The sequence below is a fragment of the Miniopterus schreibersii genome (genome assembly GCF_964146895.1).
Source record: "Miniopterus schreibersii genome assembly, chromosome: 9".
In the NCBI taxonomy this organism is placed as follows: domain Eukaryota; kingdom Metazoa; phylum Chordata; class Mammalia; order Chiroptera; family Miniopteridae; genus Miniopterus; species Miniopterus schreibersii.
Window position 1 is genome coordinate 52,608,809 of NC_138118.1, and position 25,799 is coordinate 52,634,607.

Below are 25,799 nucleotides of genomic sequence, written 5' to 3' on the forward strand. Positions count from 1 at the left end.
GGAAGATACATGCTTTTCTTTATCGACTTCATAGAGTATAAATACATTATAGTAATCATACCACAGTAAAAAGGTTTTTCAAAGAAGCATAATTTAGCTTCTAAAAAAAAGATAAAGCATTTTTTTATAATGAATTAACATGGTTTCAAAACAAGAACATTTTTCTCTCCTACAAAACTTGTTGAGCAAGTGTGGTTTCAAGCAGGAATATTTAGATGGAGAGCATGATTTGGTATACCCTGAGGTAAGATCAGTTTTCAAAGGATTAAGCTTGGAAACCTTTTCAAATGGCTTACCTGCTTGTCTGACTGGCCATGAAAGTCCAGGTGGCACTCTTATTTTACTCTTCAGCTTGGGTGGGCTTAACTCTGTAAACCAGGCAGAAGAATTTTCATAAATTATTTCCCTTTAAAAATTTGCTCTTGGCATGATGGGAAATAAAGATTGAAACACCTGGGTGCCAAATACAAAACTCTGCGTGCCCTGCAGAATCTCTGCAGCATGTACCACAATCAGACCTTTATTTGACCTGCTGTGCAAGAGGATACAAGGGAAGGCGGTGAACCAAGGGGAGATGACAAACGAGAAATAAATCTCATTCCCTTAGTTACTCCCAGCACTATCTGAATAGCTCTAACTGGTCTTTGGATCTGGTTTGCTGTTTATTGGCCTTGGGCCATAATTTGTCTTTGTTTCTAATCTTATATACACTCATCCTTTGTTGATTTGGTTTGCTTTCCTGTTTGTTAAATCTCAGAGATACATTAGGATTGTGTTATTTTTTTAGGAGAAGAAAGACAGTTGAAAACATTAAACTTAAAAATCTATTAGAAAAGTATTTAAAAGGTGAAATGAAAGAATCACGGCCTATAGACAGAAATTGTGTTTCATAAGCTCTAGCAACAGGGAATTTTCTTTAAAATGGAACTTTCAGGTAAATTACTTCTCTTAATCCCCCAGGCTGCCTGGCTCACCTGGGGGAATAGGTTGGTGGTTTTCAGACTAGTAGATCTAATTTCCCTGCTTCTCCTATTTATTCACATTTGTTCACATTTACATCGCTATTGGACAAATTTACGGATCATTAGCTGTTGTAAGAAATATATATGAACTATATACTGTAGACCATATCATAGTTCTTCCTAAACTCATTCTGACTTCTCTCTTTTTTCTTTTTCTTTCTCTGTTTATTTTTTAGTTACCTCCTCTGAAGTGTATGATTTCAGAGACACAAATACACATCCATTTGAAGCTACTGAGAAAACAGATCCATAAAACAAGTGGTTCAGCAGTTATCACTCTAGTCAGAATCGCCTCTCTCAAATCAGAATTATACCTTCTGGACAATCACTTTCACTACATCTTGAATAGAAACATAAATGTGAATAAAGGAAAAATTAGATAGGTCATCAGACTTATGGAGACATTTTTTCTCCTTTCTGATTATTATTATAACTTATTGCATCAAATATCCAGGTAATTCTGATATGTGAGCAGATACTCACAAACGCAGTCATAAACAAACTTACACAAGCCATTCATTGACTGTCCTTTATTTTATAGCCACAGCCCTCACCTTTAACTCTAGCTATGAAAGATACAGGAGGGCCTGGCAGAGTGAGCACAAATCTGTCAACACTCTTCACAGGTCATGTCCCACTGAAATCCACTCAGAAAATCATCCTCGGAAATTCAGAGAAACACAGTACCAAAAATGCAAATGTCTGATTTTAATAACATGCTTCTAATAATCCACCTTTGTCCTTGATGTGAAATAATAATATGTTGTAATTTATAGCACTCAGCTCAATTACGAAATGCAATTACTTAGTCTCTTTACTTGTCACTGTATTTCTCAACAATTTATAAGCTTCTTTACAGCAGGTACCACATCTGTCCTGTTTATAGAGATAGCCAGAGTGTATAGCACCCTGGCTGGCACAGATTGGGTATTTGTTGGAATGAATGAATGAAATAACTAAAGCGAAATGTTCTATTAGCTTGATAAAACTAATATCATAGTTTGTGTTACAATTAACCACAGAAAAAGAATGAAAATCAAAGAAAATTTAGAATCTTTGAATAGAAAGCAAGATACATTCTGAGGTAATTTCACATGCACCTGTTACAGATTTTAAGGAAATTGGAATCTATTTTTGTGTGTGACAATTAAGGACATAATACTTCTAGATGTTTGCTTCTCTACTGGTTTTTAACCAATTATTTTAACTTGCTTATTATAATATAATAGGCCATTTATATCCATTTTTATAAGTAATTAATACTAGAGTCAGCTAAGAAATAACAGTAATAAAGTAAGTGTATTTGTAATTTAGTTGGCTAAAAGAGCTTTGTGCTGAAGAACTAAGCAACAAAATTTGATCATATTGGTAGCAATGTCTTGGGATATTTTTAAATATCATTTCCTTCATCAATACAATTGGCTTTATTTTTCAAGAAGTATCATTTATATTAATTGTAAATGAGGCAAGATTAAAAGTCCAGTGCTGAAAGATATTTTCCCACACTTCCACCAACTTAGCCATAGTAAAGGCAGGTCAGGTTACACCATTATCTTTGAGCATCTGGAAAACGTATACTATTTTGTTCCCAGGTACCTACAAGAAATTCTTTAGGGAATTTTCTTTTTTTCCAGTTCAGTTTTATTTTTCACTTTAAGAAATAAATAATAATCATAAGCTGAAATGTAAATGCAATGATTTTCCAACAGTATATTATATCATCCAAACAGAAGCAATGATGATTTTTTACATTGTGCTTCTGAGGGTATATCTATCTCATTTCAGAAATACCTAGTCTTACAGAGTCTTACGTTTCATATTTGAGAATATTTCAATATTATTTGTCAGGCTTCTTTTTAACAAAGTCTTTGCTTATACATTAGCACAGGAGTGAAAATAACACAGAGGAAGGCTCAAGTAACTGACCAATGCAAACCCAAAGTCAACTAAAATCCTTTGAAATGCTTTTCCAATGCTATCTTTGATTTTCTTTAACCTTGGGTATTAGTATCATGGCCAACAGTACCCCAGGAACAGTAATACACAGCAACAGTCTTCCAGCCCAGCAATTCCCAAAATGTTTTATGTAGAACACTAGCATCCTGGAGTATTAATAGATGTTACTCACAGTAAAGTTTCAGAAATTTAAGATGCTTAAGTAATGGTTGAATAAACAAAGTTAAATAACTAATATAGTTACTTCAAGGAGCTCTAAACCCATTAATTATGTAGATTTGCAATGTGAATTTTAGGATGGTAATAGAGTGAAAAATTTCCTACTTTTACTTGAATGTGGTGCCTTTTCTCCTAAGGCATATTGGAAAAACTAGTGTTCCAAGGAACACACTTTGAGAAAAGTTGTCTACATCTCACCATCATTATGTGGAAAATAAAATCTGTAATAGGCAGTTCTGAGGATGCTGAGTGAGCAATTGCATATAACTGGATATTCTCTAAGTAGAATGTGTATATACACCTATAATGTAAATTTTTGATGGCGTTCGCTGCCAAATGCCTGCTATGTTTTGCTAGGCTTTGTGTAGTGCTTCGCTTTTTCCCTCCACTGTGGAGAGTCATGTTTAATAGATAACCTTACCTTTTGTTGATTGCTACATTTCAGGGGCATTTAATTGCTGATTCAGTTTTCCGCTTCCCAAATGTCTTGCCTATTTAATTTATGGGCCACTCAAATTTCATCATTCATTCTCCAAAATTTGTTAATCCTGCTCTCTTCAGATTAAGTTTTAAAAATAATACAGCCCCGGCTGGTGTGGCTCAGTGGGTTACCCTGGAAGGTCACCCTATACACCAAAATGTTGCAGGTTTGGTTCTTGGTCAAGGCACATACCTAAATTGTGTGTTCGATCTGTGGGGAGGCAGCCAATCGATGATTCTCTCACACCTATATTTCTCTCTCTTCCCGCCCCTTTCTCTCTCTCTAAAAATCAATAAAAACATATCCTCCAGTGAGGATTAAAAAATAGTATATTTACATGGAATGGAAAAGTTCATCTATGTAAGTTTTATTTTCTTAATATTGAATCTTAGAGCTCCAAGTTTTTCAGAGATTATATAGGCATCCATTTACCTAGATTAAGGCTCATGTTTAACCATTTAAATTTCATCTTTTAGTTTTTCTGCTTGAACATAAAAATCCCCATTTCCAGGATATCTTTATATGTCCCAAACGAACTGTTAGTGATTGACCCACCTTTCAGTTTGCAAGTTTGCCTCAGAGCTTCACTTTCACTCACTCGGTTAAGTTACTGCCTCCTGTTGATTCTGCCTTTCCTTTGGTCAGTAAACAATCTGCTGGTGCAGGAAGGGCCTCTGGAATTCCTAACAATTATTCCCCCTCTTCCCACAATTAGGTAGTAGAGAAAGAAGAGAGAGGTAGAGAAAAATACACAGTTCTGCTTAGACTGTCACTTTGTATCAGCCTGAGAGGGAACACATACTCAGGGCCTGAAAGGGGCTGCCGGGAACAATTAAGCAAGGGGCTGAGAGAGAACCTGGGAAACATTCCAGCTTCCCACAGGTCAGGTCTTCACTGTGCAATTTCCAGCATAAGCAAAAATAAACAAATAAATAAAATAAATCCTTGCTGGAATATAGGATCCTCCATTTTAACATTATGTACATGTTCTATTTACTGTATTTATACATGACATGCATTATAAAATATCCAAAAGACAAATGATAAGTGTATGTGATAAACAGGGCAATATACACTAGGGGCTAAATTCACTAGTAACTATAGAAATGTTCCTTGATATTTCAAGTAGATATTTTGATAATTTTAGAAGTTTCCCCTCACTAGTCAGTAAATCTGACTATATCATTATTTTTACCTATTATGGAGACTGAGGAAGTAGCAAAAATCCCAGACCTGTCCTGTTTAATACAGTAACCACTAGCCACATGTTGCTATTAAGCACTTAAAATGTTGCTAATCTAAGTTCAGATTTCAAAGGCAGTAGGAAAAAAGGATGTAAAATATTTAATTAATAATTTTAATACTTATATGTTGAAACAATAATTTTGACCCTTACAATGTATAATATTTTAATGTAGAGTATGGACATGTTAATATATTTTCATATGACTACTAGAGAATTTAAAATTACTGAGTGGCTCACATTGTATCTCCATTGGACAATTCTGCTCAAGATCACAGAGTAATGTCCTGATTATGTAAAGTGGGGCAGTGAAGATATTGGCCATGTACATCAATTAATATCTGCGTATTGGCCTTCTGCCATTCCCCACTCCATGCCCTAAGTTTTGGATAAATGATGCTATCTGAAATTTACCCAACATCTATTCTTTCATTTACTTTTCCATTCAATAGATATTTATTGACAGTCTACATTGTACCAGGTAACAACATTAGTAGGTAATGGGGTCATAGCAGAGAAAAGGAGAGACGTAGCCTGGCTTCATTAAAATACTGTCTCTACCTAAATCTTCTCGTTTTATTAAAGGAAACATTCCTTTTATCCCTTACATCGCTCTCTTTTTTGAAGGCACCTGCTGGTTCCATAATCTGTATTTCTATGTTATTTTGTATGTATTTCACATAAAAATCATTTCCTTATAATATGGTCAGTATATATTGTATTAACTGTATGTTTTTCCACATATTTGTTGTTAAGTCTCTGATGGAATGACTTAATCATCAACATATCTTCTATTTAAAGCATAATTTCCAGCATCCAGTGGGTGCTTACTAAACCAATTTGTGAATGGATTATTTCACAAATGAAATGGTAAAAAAAAAAAATTAAACATCATTTTCACAATCTAATTTAATTTAAAAATTAATGATTACTTTAATTTGATTGTTATTGAGCACAATTCACTCCAGCCCTTCTTCTGTTATTACAAATATCTTATGTAGTGTTATACTTTATTAAAGTCATCAGATCTAGAAGCAAAGTTTGAGCCATACTTGATTATCTAATTAGGCTTTAAGCAATTTATTTATTCTTCCTTAATACTGGTCTCTTCACTAGTAAAATGGATTTTTAATTACCAAGTTTATGTTGAAAAGACTGAATGATTCAATTCATGAGATAGTGCGCAGTTTATAGTGGTCCCTCAATAAATAAGAAATCTAACAAGTTTTAGTCATTTTATTTCCTTTTTAGTAACTGAATGTAAAATGATATTCTTCCATTGCTTAAGAGTCAGTGGTTATTTGGAAATGATGATAAAGTCTTGAAAAAAAAAGTAAAAACAAGGACTTTTTAATTCTTTATTTTTTCTTCTCTCTCCCATTTAAGTCCAAAAGTCATAGAATGATTAGTAAAATATTAAAATTGATCTAGCCCAGGCAGGGCACTTCGTTGGCTTGAGCATTGTCCTGATACTCCAAGGTTGTGGGTTCAATCCCTGATCAAGGCACATATAAGAAAAAACAAATGAATGCATAAATAAGAGGAACAACAAACCAATGTTTCTTTCTCTCTCTCTCCTTTCTTCTCTCTTTAAAATCAACAACAAAAAAATTAAAATTGATCTATCCTATAGATCCTATAGACATTAAAAGAATAATAAAAATACTATAAGCAACTTTATGCATACAAATTTTATAACCTAGGTGAAATGGGCCAATTCCTTGAAGGACACAATTTGCCAAAGCTAATATAAGAAAAAAAAGGACAATATGAATAGGATCACATCAAATAAATAATCAGTAATTAATAAACTTCCAAAACAGAAGGGCCTAGGCCCAGGTGGATTCGTTCATGAATTCTACCAAACATTTAAGAAAGAATATATACCAATTTTCTATAATATTTTTCATAGGAGAGAAGCAGAGGGAATATTTACTAATTTATTCTATGAGGCCAGCATTTCCCTAATACAAAAACATTGCAAGAAAAGAAAACTATAAACCAATAGTTCTCATGAACTGAGATGCAAAAATCCTCAACAATTTATTAACAAATCAAATCCAACAATATATAAAATAAATTAGATGCCACGATCAAGTGAGATTTACCCCAGATATGCAAGGCTGGTTGAATATTTGAAAATCAATTAATGTCATTTATCACATCAACAGGCTAAAGAAGAAAAATAACCTGATCTTTTCAGTACACTCAAAAAAACCATCGACAAACTCCAATATCCATTCATGATGAAAGTCTCAGTAAATTAGGAATAGGGGGAATCTTCCTCAACTTTATAAAGGTAATTTACCAAAGAAACCCACAGAAAACCCTAGAGCTAACATTGTACTTAATAGAGAAAAGCACAAAGTTTTGCCTATGTAGAAAACCCAAAAGAATCAACAAAAATCTTCTGAAATAATTACGTTACTACGGCAAGGATGCAGCATGAGAGGTTAATTTACAAAAGTCACTCACATTCCTTTACACCAATGAACAAGTGTAATTTGAAATTTAAACATAATACCATTTACTTAGATATAATTCTAACAAACCATGTACAAGATTTATATATGAAAAATTATAAAACACTGATGAACAAAATGGAAGAACTAAATAAATGGAGAAATAGTCCATGTTTAAGTATAGGCAGACTCAATATTGTCAAGATGTCAGTTGATCTACAGATTCAATGCAACCTCATTCAAAATCTTAGAAAGTTACTTTATGCATATTGCAAAACTGACTTTAAAGTTTAGAGGGAAAGGCAAAAGACCCAGAATAGCCAATACAATGTGGAAGGAGAACAACAAAGTTGGAGGTGTGGGACTGCCTAACTTCAGGACCCAACATAAAGTTACAGTAATCAAACAGGTGTGGTATTGGTGAAGGGATAGACAAATGAATCAATGGAACAGAATAGATAGTCCAGAAATACCCTCCCCCATAGACAGAGTCAGCTGATCTTTGATGAATGGAGGAAATGCAATACAGTGGGGAAAATATAGTATTTTCAACAAATGACGCTGGAACAACTGGACATCTGCATGCAAAAAATGAATCTACAGATCTACACTTGTCACAAAACAACTCTAAAGTGATCACAGATTTAAATGTAAAATACAAAGTATAAAACTCTTAAACAATAATATAGGAGAAAACCTAGATGACTTTAGGGATGATGATAAAACACCAAAGGCACAATCCATGTGAGTGATCTATGGACTTTGAGTGACTATGATGTTTCAATATAGGTTAATCAGTGTAATTAATGATCCACTCTTGTGGAGGATGTTGATAATGGAGAAGGCTATATATGTAGGGGCAGGGAATACAGGTGAAATCTTTCTACCTTTTCCTCAATTTTGCTGTGAATTTAAATTTCTCTAAAAAATAAAAAAATGGATCTCTTAGTACAAAGTCATGGTTTAATATATAGATATAAATATAGTTACAGATATATAGATTTAAAGCTGTGTGTGTGTGAGTGTGTGTGTGAGTGTGAATGAATATATTTTTTAGCTCTATTCACTGAAAGAGGCTCCGCATAATAAATGCCCAGTAATAAGAAGCATATCTAGGACTCCGATCTTGGTTTCTACATACTATTTTCCATTGAAAGGAACCAGGAGTCCTTGAAGAAATGTCTAATAGCTGGGATACAGCAGAGAAAGTCCAAGATGATTCCAGAACATGTACTGTGCCAGATAGGAATGAAGTATTCAAAGAATGATTGGACATATCAAAATAATAAAGGAGATTAGCTTAAATTTGGACAATTATAGTAATAGTTATAACACACTGAATAAAAATAGAATCCATTAAATCACATTAATATAAATAAATTCAGAGAAGACAAATCCCTTACAGAGAATGTCAACTAATAAATGCATTGGGATAAATGAAATTAGAAAATAATCATCAATAATCATCAAAGTAATAATATAGGAAGAAATATCAACAGTTCCTAAAACGAATGACATGGGATGAGTAACAGGATATTTATTTAATTTCAAAATATCTCCCTGCAAAATTCTTATTAATTTATCAATGTAAAACTAACTTTGTACCATCTAACCTTTTGTTATTGTTGATGAAATGTCTACAGAGAAATCATAAAATTGCACTGTTATTTTTTTTCTAATTTTAACAACTTAATAGAATATCACTTATTATTTGCCTTTTAATTTTTCTGTTAAAATTGAACAAATTTTCATCATACATCATTTTAGGTATATGATCTTTCAAACAGAATATCATAGAATTTCATTTTTTTACCCTAAATGAGAGACTGTATATTTTAAGAGGGAATTTTCTCACTTTACTTTATAGCTGATATATTTCTTTGTTGTTTTTTCTTTAATCACATGCATCCTTGGCATCTGTTTTATTTTTGTTACATGGATTATGCTCAACTTGATTTTAAATTTACTGATATGTAAGATATATGCCATATTTAAAATTTGCCAGTGATTGCTCTTAACTTTTTCAGAAGTATTTTTTTAAACCACTAACATTTTCTCTAATTGTTGAGAGTAAGTTTTATTTCTTGGACCATATAGCAATTATGATATAAGATTATATTCTCATTGCTTCTTACATGTCCATTACTGTAAGAGTTGGATTGAGGAGGGCAAGATTGGTGTAGTTATCCATAGAAGTCTGTAGTGCTAAAAGAAAAGGCCATCCCTAGGGTGACCACTTGAAGAAAAGAGGGGGCAGCCTGAGGAGCCTGATGCACACGATTCATCACTAGTCCCAGGAAGTCAGATGGCAGCTGTGTGAAAGTTAGCCAAGATCTGGTTTGTTGACAGTTACATCACATCACACATGAGCTCTACTTGCATAGGGTTGGATGGGATTGACCTACTCTCTATCCAAGAAAAGAGGGAAAAACCGTTTAGGATAATCAACAAAAGTCTGTATTTCTTTTATTCAAACTCTATTTTTATCAATTTGTTCAAACTCAAAATCCTTACCAATTTCTCATAAGTTTTGATATTAAATAATGTAATGTGGTATGTAAAAGACCAGACTTTGTAGCTCCACTTTCTAGGTCCAAATTCCTACTCTTATTCACTAGCTATGCAACCTCCAGTATTTTGCTTAAATGGAAAATATTTATGCATAATAAGAAAATATTTGCAAAGATAAACTGAGTCAATACTTATGTCTATGCTGGGCTGACATGGTAAGAACTCAATAAACATCCACTATTATTATGATAATGCTTTACAATAGTGTTGAACCATTTTCTTTTTCTTTTGTATCTCTATGGATATTTAAAAGAACACAGAGGTTGTCATTTAGCTGCTACCCAAAAGCTATATTGAAGTGAAATTTCTTGATTATCCATTTTAAATGATCTTTTTCATAACATTCAAAACCCCTGACTGCCCCAACCTGGCATTGCCAAAGGTGACACATAGAGACACCCCTAATCATGCCCCCATCAGCTCATCATCATTTTTTGGGGAATAAATCCACCACTTTCAATGAACTCCACAGTAAATTCATATTTTTAACCCATTACTGGACTCTCGAAGTTGATTTATAATTCTTTTATGCTTCCCTAATTTCCTAGTGGACTCCTTGCTGCATTTCTTTTTGTGGTTGTTGTAAGATACTTACAGTCTCCTTAAACTTGCCACACCATTTCTCAAACCTCCAGAAGAGCTCCCCACAAAAAACTTTTCAAATAGACTCATTTTTATGTTTGTGATTAAACTGATGTTATCCATTATAATCATCTTCATGATCTTATTTCTCATCCTCACAAGTTCTTGAAATTTCATGCTCTCTCTTGACTTTCCCCATCTATTAACACACAATTAAGTCTTCCCATCCCAAAATATCTGTCATCTTCCCATCCCTAAAGTTTGGAAATGTCTTCTCTCATTTTTTTTCTGCAGCTTTCTCAACTCATTAGATAACTATAAACCAGTGTTTCCGAAAGGAAAAGTGTTTTTATTTCTATATAGTAATAGTTGCTCTCTATCTCTTTTAAAAAACAAAATAAATTACCAAAATAAAATAAATCTTGGAAATAGCAAATAAAATTATGTAAATAAAATAGTAAAATTGTGTAATTAATTTAATAGGTTAATACAAATTGCTAATCTTCAAAAATTGTGTGTATGGGGGGGTCATGGATTGGATTACAGTGGGTAGCTTGGCTTCTAAACCTAGTTGAATACTAAATCTTTGTTCTCAGGACACTCAAGATTACAAGTGTCAGCATTCCAGGAAACATATGCTGATTTCCACGTTACATGCAAATACAAATCCATGCATGAATTAAACTGTGTATTGGTATTTCTAAATGAATGTATCAAATGAAATCTGGTCAAAACTGTTCATTTTTCTGTCTAAACTATTACTTTTAATATTATGTGCCATCCTTCTGTGCTTAAAATCCCATAAAATGCTTAAAATAATTTTAATTCCTTCTTAGTGCTCTAATGCACTAACTGAAAGGTAGAGAGGGCCCAGAGAAAGGTGATATTAATGAAAATATAATTACAGGAAAATTATAACATTTTAGAGGAGAATATAGAAAATTTGGTCGATGACGGGATATGACAGAAGACTATATTCCAAAGTGTGAGAGTAAATTAATACAAAAGTGAGTACAAAATATTTAAATGAAATGTATGATTAATATCACCTGTAAAAATAAGCATTATTTCCTTTTTAAAATCCAGATATTTGTACTATGCAAGGAAATCAGATAATTGAGTTACAGTAAAGTCTACATTTAGGTGTAATTTGAATGCTATATGTATCTGGCTTTGAGCAGGTGTTTGCTCTAAAGTGCTGGCTGACAATGATTATTAGGAAAAGCATAGGGGCCATCTACTAAGAAAATATTTAACCTGGTTCTTCTGATTGTTAAAGACTAGTTTCTCCTTCCATACTCTAAGTATATTTTCCCTGGTTTCAAATATTATGTTTCAGGGAAAGTCTGAAAAATAGTCTTTTATTTTTTCTTTAATATTCTGCATTTTTATTCTTTTTAAAATGTTTTAATTTATCTTTATTGTTGAAAGTATTACAAATGTCCCCTTTTTTCCCTCATTGATCCCCTCCACCTACACCCTCCTTCACCACACTATTGCCTGTGTTCCTGGGTTATGCATATATGCATATAAATTGGGTGGTTAATCTCTCCCCACCTGCCCCCTGACTTTCCTCTGAGATTCATCAGTCTGTTCCATGTTTCTATGTCTCTGGATCTATTTTGTTCATCAGTTTATTTTGTTCATTAGATTCCACATATGAGTGAGATCATGTGGTACTTGTCTTTCTTTGGCTTATTTCACTTAGCATAATACTCTCCAGTTCTCTCTATGCTGTCTCAAAGGGTAAGAAATCCTTTTTTACAGCTGCATAGTATTCCATGGTGTAAATGTCCCACAGCTTTTTTATCCACTCATCTACTGATGGACACTTGGGCTGTTCCCAGATCTTAGCTACTGTAAATTGCTCTGCTGCTATGAACATAGGGGTGCATAAGTTCTTTTTGATTGGTGTTTTGGGTTTCTTAGGATATTACAGCAGCCCCTTTAACATTCCTTGCAATGCTGGTTTGGTGGTGATAAAATCCTTTTGCCTTTTTTTGTCTGGGAAGCTCTTCATTTCATTATTCTGAATGATAATGTTGCTGGATAGAGTATTCTCGGATTCAGATCCTTGCTTTTCATTACCTCAAATACTTTAAGCCATTCCTTTCTGGCCTGTCGAGTTTCTGATGAGAAATCATCTGACAGCCTTATGGGAGCTCCTTTGTAGGTCATAGGTTGTCTCTGAAATACTGAAACACAGACAAAATAACAGACACAGCACTAAATCTATCCTTGTTGACAATATCACCACCTGAGATAATTGGACTTAACCTACAAAATTTTGAGGTGAGGCAGATAACGCTAGGTACATGACTAACCTTAAAATGGTAAAATGCTTAATTTCCTCACACTTATATAAAATTAAAACAACTCTTGACCTTTTAACCTGAGTGTCCTATTCTGGAGGCTATTGAGCAATTCAAAAAGAATGGGGGCTCCCCTTAAAACATTGTGTCCTATGAATGGAATGGCTTTTTCAAAGTTATTAAAAACAAAGGTCATGAGGAAGGAGAGTGTGTTTATTTTTTAATCTCACTATCAAAACTCTTTTTCAATTTTCTAAATGATGTTTCTTTTTTGATTGATGGGCCTATTAAGTTTCTGAGAATAAAAGCCAAACAAACAAATACAGAGGTTTTCTTTAGGCACTAAAATTCAAGACCTATTTTACACAGTGGGATCACCAAACATCCAGGAAAGCTTTTGCCAATGTTTGTGTTTCCTTGCAATTAGATGAAAATCAAAGCCATGTGGACACCGACAGGCAAACAGAAGGTCTCAATGTGTTTTTGGTGGGGCACATGCTGCTATTCTCTTGTACTCTTTTATGTTCTGACAATGTAACCAAACTTTATTTTATTTTATTATTTGTGTTGTGGTGGTCCTAAATTCTTTTCTCCCATTTTATATATTGTTATCTACAGTTCCCAGGTAGTTTCGAAGAAGAAAATCAAATTTCCCTCTGTAATGAGTCTGTTTCCTTTACTGTTTAAGTATAGAAGACAAATATAGCAGGTGCCTGAAAAACTGTGGGAAGACATTAAACAAACAGCAAATCTAAAGAATTCTGACTTTTGCTCTACTAAAGGCTTTTTCAGGAAATGAAAGCAATACAGATATAACAGAGGCACCTAAGAACCAAATGTGCTGCATATACATACACACATTCACACGCACAATTGAGCTCCTAAAATATGTGCTTATGGCAAGAGCAAGTAATAAACCTAATTCATTTAATAGGAAAGTTATATTTCTTTTCAACTAAATATTAAGATATAAAGGGTGGTGATGCCAACAATTTTAAGTGGCTCATATGATTGCTAGCATAAAAATCTTTATTTTTTTATTTTCTGAGAATTGCAATAAATGTTTTGTTGTTTGCCTTTAATTGCCAAGATAGTCTCATAAAAGAAGGTGCATATAAAAGAATATTTTCTTTGGTATCAGACAACTTGTTGGGAAGGTAAAAAGATAGCTATTTACATTATCAAAAGCATAGCCCTCGATAAATATGCATAAATTATAATAATTCTAATTCAGTTGAATATCTTGGCATGTTAAACTTGGTTAAAAAAATTTAATTCACCTCTTCCCCCCAACTCAGCTGAAAAAAAAATACAGAGCTGTGGATTTGTTATTTTAAGGGAGGAAAAAGGAAATAAATATCAGGTATCTCGATGTAGCAGTGGTGGCTCTGGTTTGACATTCATCCAAATCAAACTCTTTTATTCACATCTTGAAGTCTCATTGAATTCAGTGCCGGACAGCGAAGGAATGTGGGACAGATAGAGAGGGTTGCAGATAAAGGAAGGATTGGGCTTAGAATTTCATTTTGATATGTAATGCCTTTCATTAAAAAAAAATAATCATTCAAGAAATTCAGAAAGAGTTTTATCTAAAATAATAGACTGGTTAAAGAATAAATAGTAAATATGCATCTCTAGGAGAGAGAAAAGGGTATTCTAAACTCTCTAATTTACTACCTTTAGCTTGATGGGATTCTCATTTTATGAGATAACAATAGCTAACGTTTCTTGCAAAAATGTTAGTGCTTTAACCCATCTGTCCTCAGAATAGCTCTGTGATACAGAAACTATTGTTTTTTCCTCATTTTATACAAACAGGGCTTGGAGAATTTGAACAAAGTTTATTAAACTAGCAGCTAGAATTTAAATAATCAGAATTCAATATTGAGCAACTTTTGAACCTCATCCCCATGCTCCGCCTGTCCCAGAGCTCTTATTCCTAATGCTATGTTCTACTGTTTTAGGTTCCTCACTGTTTTGTATGTTTTGACTTTTTAAATGCAAGGAACTACATTTGTGTCATTTAAGATTAAAATAATATATTTTTAAGAATCTTAATATTTGATGCCATTCATGTCATCAGTAATCTATATTTAATATTTAAAATAATTTACATGTAGTATGCATACTTATGCAATTTTTGGAAAATATATTTATTTTCTATAACACACATACTAGAAGAAAGAAGTTTCTTATGTATTTAACTTAGAACATACTGAAATTAATGGGATAATTTCATTAAAAAATGACTGACCTCAGCCAGGCTGGTGCGGATCACTTGTTTGAGTGTCATACCATGCACCAAGAGGTCCCCGGATTCCTGGTCAGGGCACATGGCCGGGTTTCGGGCCTGACCTCCCGTATGGGGCAAGCAAGAAGCAGCTAATCAATGTTACTCTCTCTCATCAATTTTTCTATCTCTCTCCTTCTCTCTTCCTCTCTCTCTAAAAAAAAACCAATAAAAACATTAAAAAAAAAAAGACTGACCCCAACTACGTAGGTATCATCTTATGTCCTGCTCATCTCAGTTATCCCCTATCAAGTTTTTTTTTTATCTCTCAATGAAAATAAAACCTCAATAAAGTTTCTATTACCTAACTTTATTGTGAATAACTAAATTTTCCATGTTCTTTTAATTTTTCATTCCAAATCATCTGTCTAGAATCATAGCATTTTTAAAGCTGAAAAGTACCATATGTTTTGGTTTTCCTGTGCAACATCATCTCTTTTCTTTTATCATTCTCTTAATCCAAACTCTACTCATAAGATGTATTTTTAAAATCATTCTGCCAAATATATCACTTCAAAAGTATTCCTCTCCTACCAGGTCTCATTCCTTTATGTTCTTCTTTGCAATTTCCTAGCTAAATTGGCTTTTGAAACTCTTGACCTGCTTGCTGTATTTGTTGTTATTATTATTGTCTTTCTCTTAAGATGATATTACAGTTGAGTGGAATGTGAAGTATTTCTTTTCCATTTTTCAATAATTTCAAAAGCACATGTCTTTGAGAAGTCTTTCTATGAATGGATTTTGAGGAACTGCCAACTCCAGTCACCATTTTAACAGAAGTTCTTACTTTTTAAGTAATACAAATCTTCATCCAATTTACTAAATTTTTATAAGATTTTCTTAAATTTATATGAATCCTTATATATGTATTTCTACCTGGAAAAGTAGGCCAAAAGTAAAATTTCCAGAGTTTCTGGTTATGTGCATTAAATGGAGGCAAGTCAGGAAAAACTAGTACTCTGGTGTTCTGTCCCGTGTGCCATCATGAATCAACTACACAGAGTATTTCAAATGTTCATTGTCCACAACAGTTTTGTTGTACTATCTTCAGGCTCAGATTGTGTCTTTGTGTTGTGCTTTGAATAGAAAGTTATTATAAGACGGTGAGAGTGAGTTTTTAACTTGATTAATTACATCAAACTTATGACAATATATAAAAATGATAATAACGGATCAATGCTGGGTTTAGAAAAATAGAAATGAAAGTTACTTTCTGCATTCCAGTATCTTTGAGAATCATCACCCCCTCCACACACAAGCACAGAGTGGAGTCTGATTTTCTTGTGATTCAGGCAATGATGCTTCCATCTTTTCAATCTTGATCATTTAAAAAATGTAATATTACAAAATGTTTATGTTATTTATATAATTTTAAGTAATTTAAGCTAAATTTTACTTTAAAATTATTTTTTTTTTTGAATCATAGATCAGTTGACCCAATATACCCAATAAATAGTGCCTATGATGTAAAATTTTTCATTTAAAAACAGGACATAAGAGACTGTGCAACCCATTAATTTTATAAATGAAAATAATAAGGTCACACAATATTAAAAAATACACTTGTGTCCCTGGCTAACCCAGAATTCAAGGATCTCTTTTCTGAACTCAGTACTACTGGAAGAAGGGTTACCTTTGTAATAACTTCAAGACAGCTCATTTTTAGATTGTTCTATAAACCAAAAAGTTATTCTTCTTATTTATCTAATCTGTGTGTAAGGAGCCAGAGTATTCTGAGTTCTCCCCGGGTGGATTAGCACAACCAAATCCTCACCCTTCTTCAGGTGATAGCCTTTCAATTCCTTCTTTTTCCTAATGGTCTCAGTGAGTTTTGCTTTTCTTTTTCTGAATGGCATGGTACGTCTCCTCACCTCCGTAACAGGTCTCTTTTGAATAAAGCGCTTTTTAAAAGTGAATTACCTGTTTGAAATCTGAACATATTTTTTTGAAAGTATTAAATGGGACTTTCACCATCCTTGTTACATAAACTAAACTTCTTCAAGTTAGTATGTTATTTCTACTAAGAGTATTTCATTTAGATAATAACATCTAACTGTGATTTAGATAAATGTCTCTTCTTGGAAAGATTTTACATGAGTAGATAGAGGAATAATTTGGGATAAGAAACACTTTTCTTTGCCCTCAAAATCTAAAGAGTATTGTTTGGCTAATTTTTATATTGTATTCCTTTTACCTAGAACAGGTCAGGCAGCAGGATTAAGTTGTGATATTGCTGATAAACTTGGTTATTTCCCATAAACACTTCATCTATCTTAAATAAAGGAAAAAAATAAAGACTTGAAAGAATTTAACCATGTTATTTATCATTCAGACTTGTGCCAAGGAATTAATCATCAATTATTTTCAATAAATTCCTTTCTTTGTGTTGCATTACCCCAGAATGTTGTTCATACCATCTCATTATACATCATATCAAATTTAAGGGGTTATGAAATAAAATTTTTCAGATAAATATTACCAATATTAATTCCTCTGTAGAAAAGTATAAAGCATATTGAATTAATTTAGACCATCTAGGTTTGAATTTCAAATTATTTTATCTGCTCTTAATATCTTATTCATTGTTTCTGCACATATTTGCAAGCAACAGTAAAGAAACCTATGAAACATAAGAATCTAAGGGTTATTAGTAGAGTATTTCAAATTTCAAATTTTTTGTAAATTCATTTGACCAATTTTTTTTTAATTCTTCATGCCAACTGATTTGCTAGGCCTATAAGAATAGCTAAAAATGTAAATAATTAGTTAATACTATCCCTTAAATTTTAATATGAAACCATAATCTTTAAAACAGTGAATATTTACAACTTGGAATTTATATTCCCATGTTCTGTCAAGTTACAAAGGCAGGTAGTCTTATGTTATAAAATTTTAAACATCTTAAGTGTGACCCTGGTATTAATAGAGGATAATTTCCTTCTCGTAAACTGTTTAGTCTTTATTTGTTTCCAGGCTGACATTACTGACATCTGACACTATTCATTCTTCAGTTTAAAAGTGTAAAGCTTCTTAGGAAGTAAAGCCTCTCGTCCGTTTTAATTTCCTAAAGAGTTTACTCCTTTGGGCAAAATAATCGTGTGGAGCACCTGTGGTGCAAGAGCCCAAGAAATATCCAGCCAAAGGCAGCCGCAGCTGTGCTGTAATCACTGAAGTGTGCCCAGCGCATAATGGCACATTAGGTAGGCATTGAGCTCTGCCAGTTTATGAGGTCTCTTACAGAATTAGGCAGACTTTTTCACTGAAACCCATGGAGCAGAAATTGCTACTTCTAAGCTAATTCATTTTCAAATTACCATCCGATTGTGACTGATGACCTCACTACAAATCCGCTTATCTACCTCCAACCACTCAACAAGCAAAGGAGAATCAATCGTCATTTCCCTTTATTTTCAACTCTTTACAAAGAACTTGTCTTGCCATTCTGAGTCACCTTTGAGTGCCACTGCAGCTGTGGAGATAAGCGTGATAAATATTAAATGCTGCCTAGTTTCCGGTGCTTAATATAAAGGTAAGATGGGAAGGTAGAATATGTGCTTACTGTGATACAAGGTTTTAACTAAGATTTGATTTTAAAATTGCTGCTATAAATTATGGCTAATTTAATTGATCTATTTAAAATAATTTATTCAGACTGAAGTATACCGAATGGCTGATCAAAAAAATTATTGCAACTGTAATATGCAGCGATTCCTTTGAGAAAACCTTGGGTCCACTTTAATCATCTGAATAAATAAATCTTAAAATATTTAAGAGAAAACCTGTATTGGGAAAAATGAAGGCAATGCTCAATAGTTTATTTAACTGAAGGCAGTATCATGTAAAAACGTGTAGGAAGTATTAAACACACAAATTAGAATCAACCAAAACCTATTCCTAATTTCTCCTCAAGAAACTTTATCACAGAAGGTAACCAGTAGTGACTTTATGATCCACAGGGTTTGGTAATTGCAAGAATGTGTCAATAAAAATGTAAAAAAGTGATACTGACTTGCATTTCTTTCTCTTAGAAAATTATAATTTGCTGTAACATTCAAAGGCTCTTTGATATATTTTAAAAGTCAATGCTTAGTGCATATTTTATAAGTTATTTATATTGTAAAAAATATAAATATCTTTCCTGGTTCCCTGAAAGGTTTTCATGTGGACCCACTAGTAGAAACCTAATTGGTAAATATATTAATGTACATATGGGAATATTCATTTATGTATTTCTTGAGGCACACAATATACAAGTAGCAATTTGAAAACAGTTCTAACAAAATTGTGGAATGTCTGTTTATGAATGGATTGGACAAAGCAGTAGTTACCCAAATCTCAGCCTTGGCAGGGTGATGGATGAGGCAGAGAAATAATTATTTCCATGTCTATAATTAAAGCACATATTTTTGAATGTTCCCATCTCGAATGTAATCAGAATTCAAACATCTGGCCCAGTTATTGCTGTGAAGCCTCATCTTAGCTGGTTTACTTGTGGTACCCTGGCAATGGACTGACATCATTACCAATTCAGAGCCGGACTAGCAGCTCTTCGGTTTCTTGAAAGAAAATCTTCTCAGGGGAGTTAGAGTTGCTTTCTCCCAGTTGCCTTTTGACTTATATAAGTCGATCATGGCTTCCTTGTGAACATTAATCAATAGTATTTCTTATATTTGGTGCATGAACTAGGGTAAGCCATTTATAAAATGTGACAATAATACCTATTCCAACCTATCTACCAAGTAGGTGGGATGAAAGGTAACAAATTAATTAACAGATTAAAAAAACACAAAATAAATATATTTTGGTTTAAAATATCTTAATTTTACAAGTAATATTATCAACTTGATTACCTATATGAATGGAGGAGGAATAGCCACTGGTCTATAAATTACAAACAATTAGTCATCTAAAAATTATTTCAAGTACATTCATCTCATTTTCTAGAATATCTACATTATTTATTATAATTAATATTTTCAAACATAATATGTGTTTACCTCAACTAGTGAAAATATAAGAAGCTACATAAGGGAAAATATTTAAATTAAACTCCCTATATTAAACCCTTTCCTCATGCCTTAGGTTTCTAAGGTCAACAGCAGCTTCTTCCACATCTTTCTTCTCATCATGAAAACATATATGCACATATATAATATAAATGGAATTTTATATTACCTGTTAACAAACAGTATCACAATATAAATGTTGTTTAGCAAAATGTGTTTTTCATGAAACATACATCATAAATAAACCTCTAGTTGAATGCCTAGATGATCCACTCTGTTAGTTAACATGTCATATTCAATAGTATGGATAAAAACCACAGTGAACATTTGGTTACTCACGGTGGCCAGGTATTTACTTGTCATTTTTTATTTGTCTCAGTTGTTTATTAGTTGTTATTTTATTAAAATATATGCATTTTTATTTTAGTAGATATTTCTTGATTAGTTTTCATGAATTCATGGCCATTTGGATTCCCTCCAGCAAGGAGTGTGCACACTTCTGGGCACCCTAGAAAACACTGACCAACTTTCGTCTTTTTGACTTTTACCAAGCTGTTGGAAGAAAAATGGTGTCTCATTACTGCTCTGGTTGGCAGTTCCCTACTAGTAAGTTTTAATGTCCTTTCAAAGGTGTGCTGCACATTACAGCTTGGTTTGCTGTAATTCCCTATTCATGTGCTGTGGCCAGTTTTATATTAGTTAGTTTATATTTATCATCAAAATTAAAGAAATTTAATTCCTATGGTCTTCTCATGGGAGTTATATGAAGGCTAAGTAAAGACAGAGAAGTGGGCACACTGCCATCTTACTACTTAATATAGGTTATTGAAAATTTTACTCTATTGCTCCCATAATGACATTCTTTTGATCATATGGACACTTATTTTTAATTCTATTTTATCAATATTTTATCATAATACCTGGTATACTCTACATAAACCAGAAGTTAATGATAAGTTCTTAAAATGGTAAGAAAAGTACATCTTCAATTAAACTGCCAGATATTGAGGGAAGGAATCACATCTCATATTCATGCATCCCCAACAGAAATGATGACCACAATAAAGTTAGTTGACACATCCATCACCTCACATAATTACCATTTGTATGTCTCTGTGATGAGAATATTTAAGATCTATTTATTCACTTAGCAACTTTCTAGTATACGATACGGTATTGTTAACTGAAGTCAGCATGCTGAACATTAGATCCCCAGAACTTACTCATCTTGTAACTGAAAGTTTGGGCCCTGTAACCAAAATCTCCCTATTTTCTCAACCCCCAGCCCATGGTTTGAAAGAACATATTTGCCAGTGATAATCTGATAAGGGGTTAATTTCCAAAGTATGCTAAGAACTCATACAACACAACAAGAGGGAGATAAACATTTCAATTAAAAAATAGGGAAAGGACGTGAATAGACACTTCTCCCAAGAGGACATACAGATGGCCAAGAGACATATGAAAAAATGCTCAAGGTCACTAATCATCAGAGAGATGCAAATTTAAACCACAATGAGGTATCACTTCACACCTATCAGAATGGCTCCATCAACAAATCAACAAACAAGTGTTGGCGAGGGTGTGGAGAAAGGGGAACCCTAGTACACTGCTGGTGGGAATGCAGACTGGTGCAGCCACTATGGAAAACAGTATGGAGGTTCCTTAAAACTTAAAAATAGAACTGTCATTTCACTCAGTGATCCCACTTCTAAGAATATATCCTAAGAAACCAGAAACACCAATCAGAAAGAATATATGCACCCCTATGTTCATAGCAGCACTATTTACAATAGCTAAGATCTGGAAACAGCCCAAGTGCCCATCAGTAGATGAGTGGATAAAAAAGCTGTGGGACATTTACACCATGGAATACTATGCAGCTGTAAAAAAGAAGGATCTCTTACCCTTTGGGACAGTATGGATGGATCTGGAGAGTATTATGCTAAATGAAATAAGCCAGTCTGAGAAAGAAAAATATCACATGATCTCACTTATATGTGGAATCCAGGGAACAAAATAAATTGACGAACAAGATAAGAGCACAGACATGGAAACATGAAACAGATTGACAGATCTCAGAGGGAAGGTGGGAAGAAGGGTGGGAAGAGATTGACTAAAGAACTTGTAAGCATGTATGCACAGCCCATGGACACAGACAATAGACAGGTGAAAAGCTGGTGAGGGAAGGGAGATGGGGTAAGGAGGGTAAAGGGGAGAAAAGGGAGGACATCTGTAATACTGTCAACAATAAAATAAATTTAAAAAAGGAAAAAAAAGGCAATGATGGCAAAGACATTGAAAACAAGTCTATGGATGATTTTGACCTCATAAATTTGAAAGTATTTAATTAATATCTGGAAATTCACTTTGTGAACTATGCCTTCTTTATTGATGCCCTATGAGGCAATTGTAATTGGAAAATCAGGTTTTTATTTGCTAAAAAAAAAAGCATACCTTTAATATTTGTGTGCATGATGTGCTAATAAAAAAATGGCATCCAGGAACTTAGTATTGTGGAAAGCTAAAAATTAATCTACCTCAATAAGGAATACATATGTATTATATGTTTGTATGTATGTACATATGTATATGTATGTATTAGAGAACTGGCAATATAAAAGTCATATTTTGAAATCTTTATTGCTCTACCAATACTAAAGGTATAAGATATATCCCAGTAAAATTTTTAAAATCTTTACTGACTTGATGTTAAATTTAACAGTTTCAAAGTACATCCCAAATCAGTGAATTTTCACCTTAGGTGATAAATGTTTTGCATATGTAAATGATGTTTGCATATAGCAATTATAATATAGTTTTCATTAAAAATCTTTTTTACTTGATACTAAATATAAAAAAGAGATAAAAATGCATTTGTTCACATTAAATAGGAATAATTAATTCAATCCAAGTGACCCAATAAAACTAGGAACTCTTTAGTTTTACTGAAATCAAAATAAAATTGTTAAAAAATTTTTTCCACTTAAAGGACCATAAAAGAAAAAAATATATTTTAATTTTTTTCCTTACCAATCCCATAGTCTAATCGTAGATGTTTAAGTATATGTTTTTTTAAAATATTTTTTAAAAATTTATCTTTATTGTTGAAAGTATTAAAGATGTCCCCTCCCCCCTCATTAATCCCCTCCACCCCTTCTTCAATCCAGCTCCAGGCCTTCCCTATTCTATTGTCTGTGTCCACAGTCCCCCACCTCTGCCTTCCCTCTGAGATTCCTCAGTCTGTTCCATGCCTCTGTGTCTCTGGATCTACTTTGCTCATCAGTTTATTTTACACTTAATGTGATGATATGGTTGTGTTTACATCTACCATCTGGCTTTTTGTTTTATATTCGATTATAAGTATATTTTTTTTGTCTTCTGCTGGATTGAATATTATAGGGTGCTTCTTAATTCCTTTTTTGTTTATTAGTTTAACTCTTTTTTGAAAATAGCAGTTGCTTTAGGATTTATAGTATACATATAATATACATCTTTAACTTAACACAGTCTGTCTTTAATATTTACCACTTCACATATAGTATAAGAAACTTACAACAGTATTCTCCCATTTCCCCCTCTCCACCTTTGCACTGCTATTTTAATGTATTGGACTTCTATTATATTATAAACTCCACAACACATGGTTAATATTTTTGCTCTGAAGAGTCAATTATCTTTTAGAGAGATTTTAAAAATAAGAAAAAAAAAATTACATATATCTCCACTTATTTTCCCTTTTTGATGATCCTCATTTCTTTGTATAGGTCCAGATATCTATCTGGCAGCACAATTTACAATAGCTAAGATCTGGAAACAGCCCAAGTGTCCATCAGTAGATGAGTGGATAAAAAAGTTGTGGTACATTTACACCATATTATGCAGCTGTAAAGAAGAAGGATCTCTTTGGAACAATATGGAGGGACCTGCAGAATGTTATGTTAAGCAAAATAAGCCAGGCAGAGAAAGAAAAATATCACATGATCTCACTAATATGTGGAACCTAAAGAACATAATAAACTTATGAACGAATAGATTCAGTGACATAGAAGCATGGAACAGACTGATGAATCTCAGAGGGGAGGTGGATGGGTGGGGAGAGATTAACCAAAGAATTTATATGCATATATGCATATTCCATGGAAACAGGAAAAAAATCAAAGATCAGTATTTAAATAAATAAATCAGTGAGCTGTGGAAAATGTCAAGCAATCTAATATATGTGTAGTTGGAATCCACAAAGGAGAGAAGTTAGAAGGGTGAAACAGAAAAATATTAAGAAATAACAGCTGAATTTGTTACAACATGGATGGACCTTGAAAATATAGGCTAAGTGAAATAAACCAGATAGAAAAAGCTAAGAACCTCATGACTTCACTCATATGTGGGTTATAAAACAAACTCATGGACACAGACAACAATGTGGTTACCAGAGGGAAGGGGGTGGTAGGGTGGTGGGGGTTGTAGGAGATCTAATATATGGTTTCAGAAGATGGTTTGACTTTGGGTGATGGGCACATAGGCAATATACAGGCTTTGTATCATAGAAATGTACACTTGAAACTTATACGATCCTGTTAATCAAAGTCACCCCAATATTTTTTTAAATATATCTTTTTAGTGATTTCAGAGAGAGGAAGGGAGAGAGAGGGAGAGAGAGAGATAGAAACATCAATGATGAGGGAGTCACCATTGATCTGCTGCCTCCTGCAAGCCCCCTGCCCAGAAATTGAACCACAATCTCCTGGATCCTAGATCAATCCAGGCTTGCCCAGGCACCCCAATAAATTTAATTAAAAATAAAAAAATAAATTTTGCTAATGAAAAATAGAAGCAATAACAGCTAAAAAAACATTCTAAATTTGATTATAACTATAAATGCACAGATCCAAGAAGTTCAACATATCTTAAACACAATAAACAAAAAGAAAACTACCCCAAGATGCATTATAATCAGATTGTTTAACAACCAATAATAAAGAGAAAAATCTTAAAAACAGCCAGAGGAAAAAGAACTAACACATTATGTATAGAAGAACAAAAGTAAGACTGACAGTTTTATGACAGGAACAATGCAAGCTATCAGTGGAGCAGAATCCTGAAGGTAGTGACAGAAAAAAAAAACCTGTCAACTTGAATTCTCTACCCAGCAAAAATATTTTTCAGAAATGAGTATGACATAAAGAAGTTCATCACCAGCAGTCTTGCAGTACAGGAAATGTTAAAAAGAAGTCATTAAATATGTTTTTATTGATTTTAGAGAGAGAAGAAGGGAGAAGGAGAGGGAGAGAGAAACAATGATGAGAGATTGGATGATGCTCAACTAACAGAGCCACACTGGCCAGGAAATTTACATATATGTTTTAACTCTTTTGTTCATTTCTTCTAATAGCAATTATTTCTAATACAGAACAATACATATAACACAGTAGAATGGTAGGCCTAATGTTGCTAAATTTTCTTCCTACTTCTTACAATGAAATGGATCTTGAGGAGCAATTATAGTTAAAGAAGGTAAACAATAATACATGTACATTTAGATTTTCTAACAGTATTTTATTTTAAGGGTAATATTTCACTCTTAAATTTTAGTTCAAAATTAAGATAGCATAATGCCTTAAAAACAGACTCCTCCCTCTGTGCTTGGCACTCAAG

General features: G+C 33.1%; 1 protein-coding gene across 7 annotated transcripts in view; it reads right to left on the reverse strand.

Annotated features, from left to right (window-relative positions):
• The window catches only part of SEMA3A (semaphorin 3A), a 441,509-nt gene that overhangs the window by 271,796 nt on the left and 143,914 nt on the right, over positions 1-25,799 (reverse strand). The window contains exon 6 of one of the 7 annotated variants that reach the window (XM_081148092.1): positions 297-368. The exons of 5 other annotated variants lie outside the window; for them this stretch is intronic. The gene's annotated coding sequence lies outside the window, so the exon portion shown is untranslated. Of the gene's footprint in view, positions 1-296; positions 369-12,624; positions 12,732-25,799 lie in introns of all 7 variants that reach the window. One more of the 7 variants, XM_081148090.1, reaches the window with a different exon arrangement.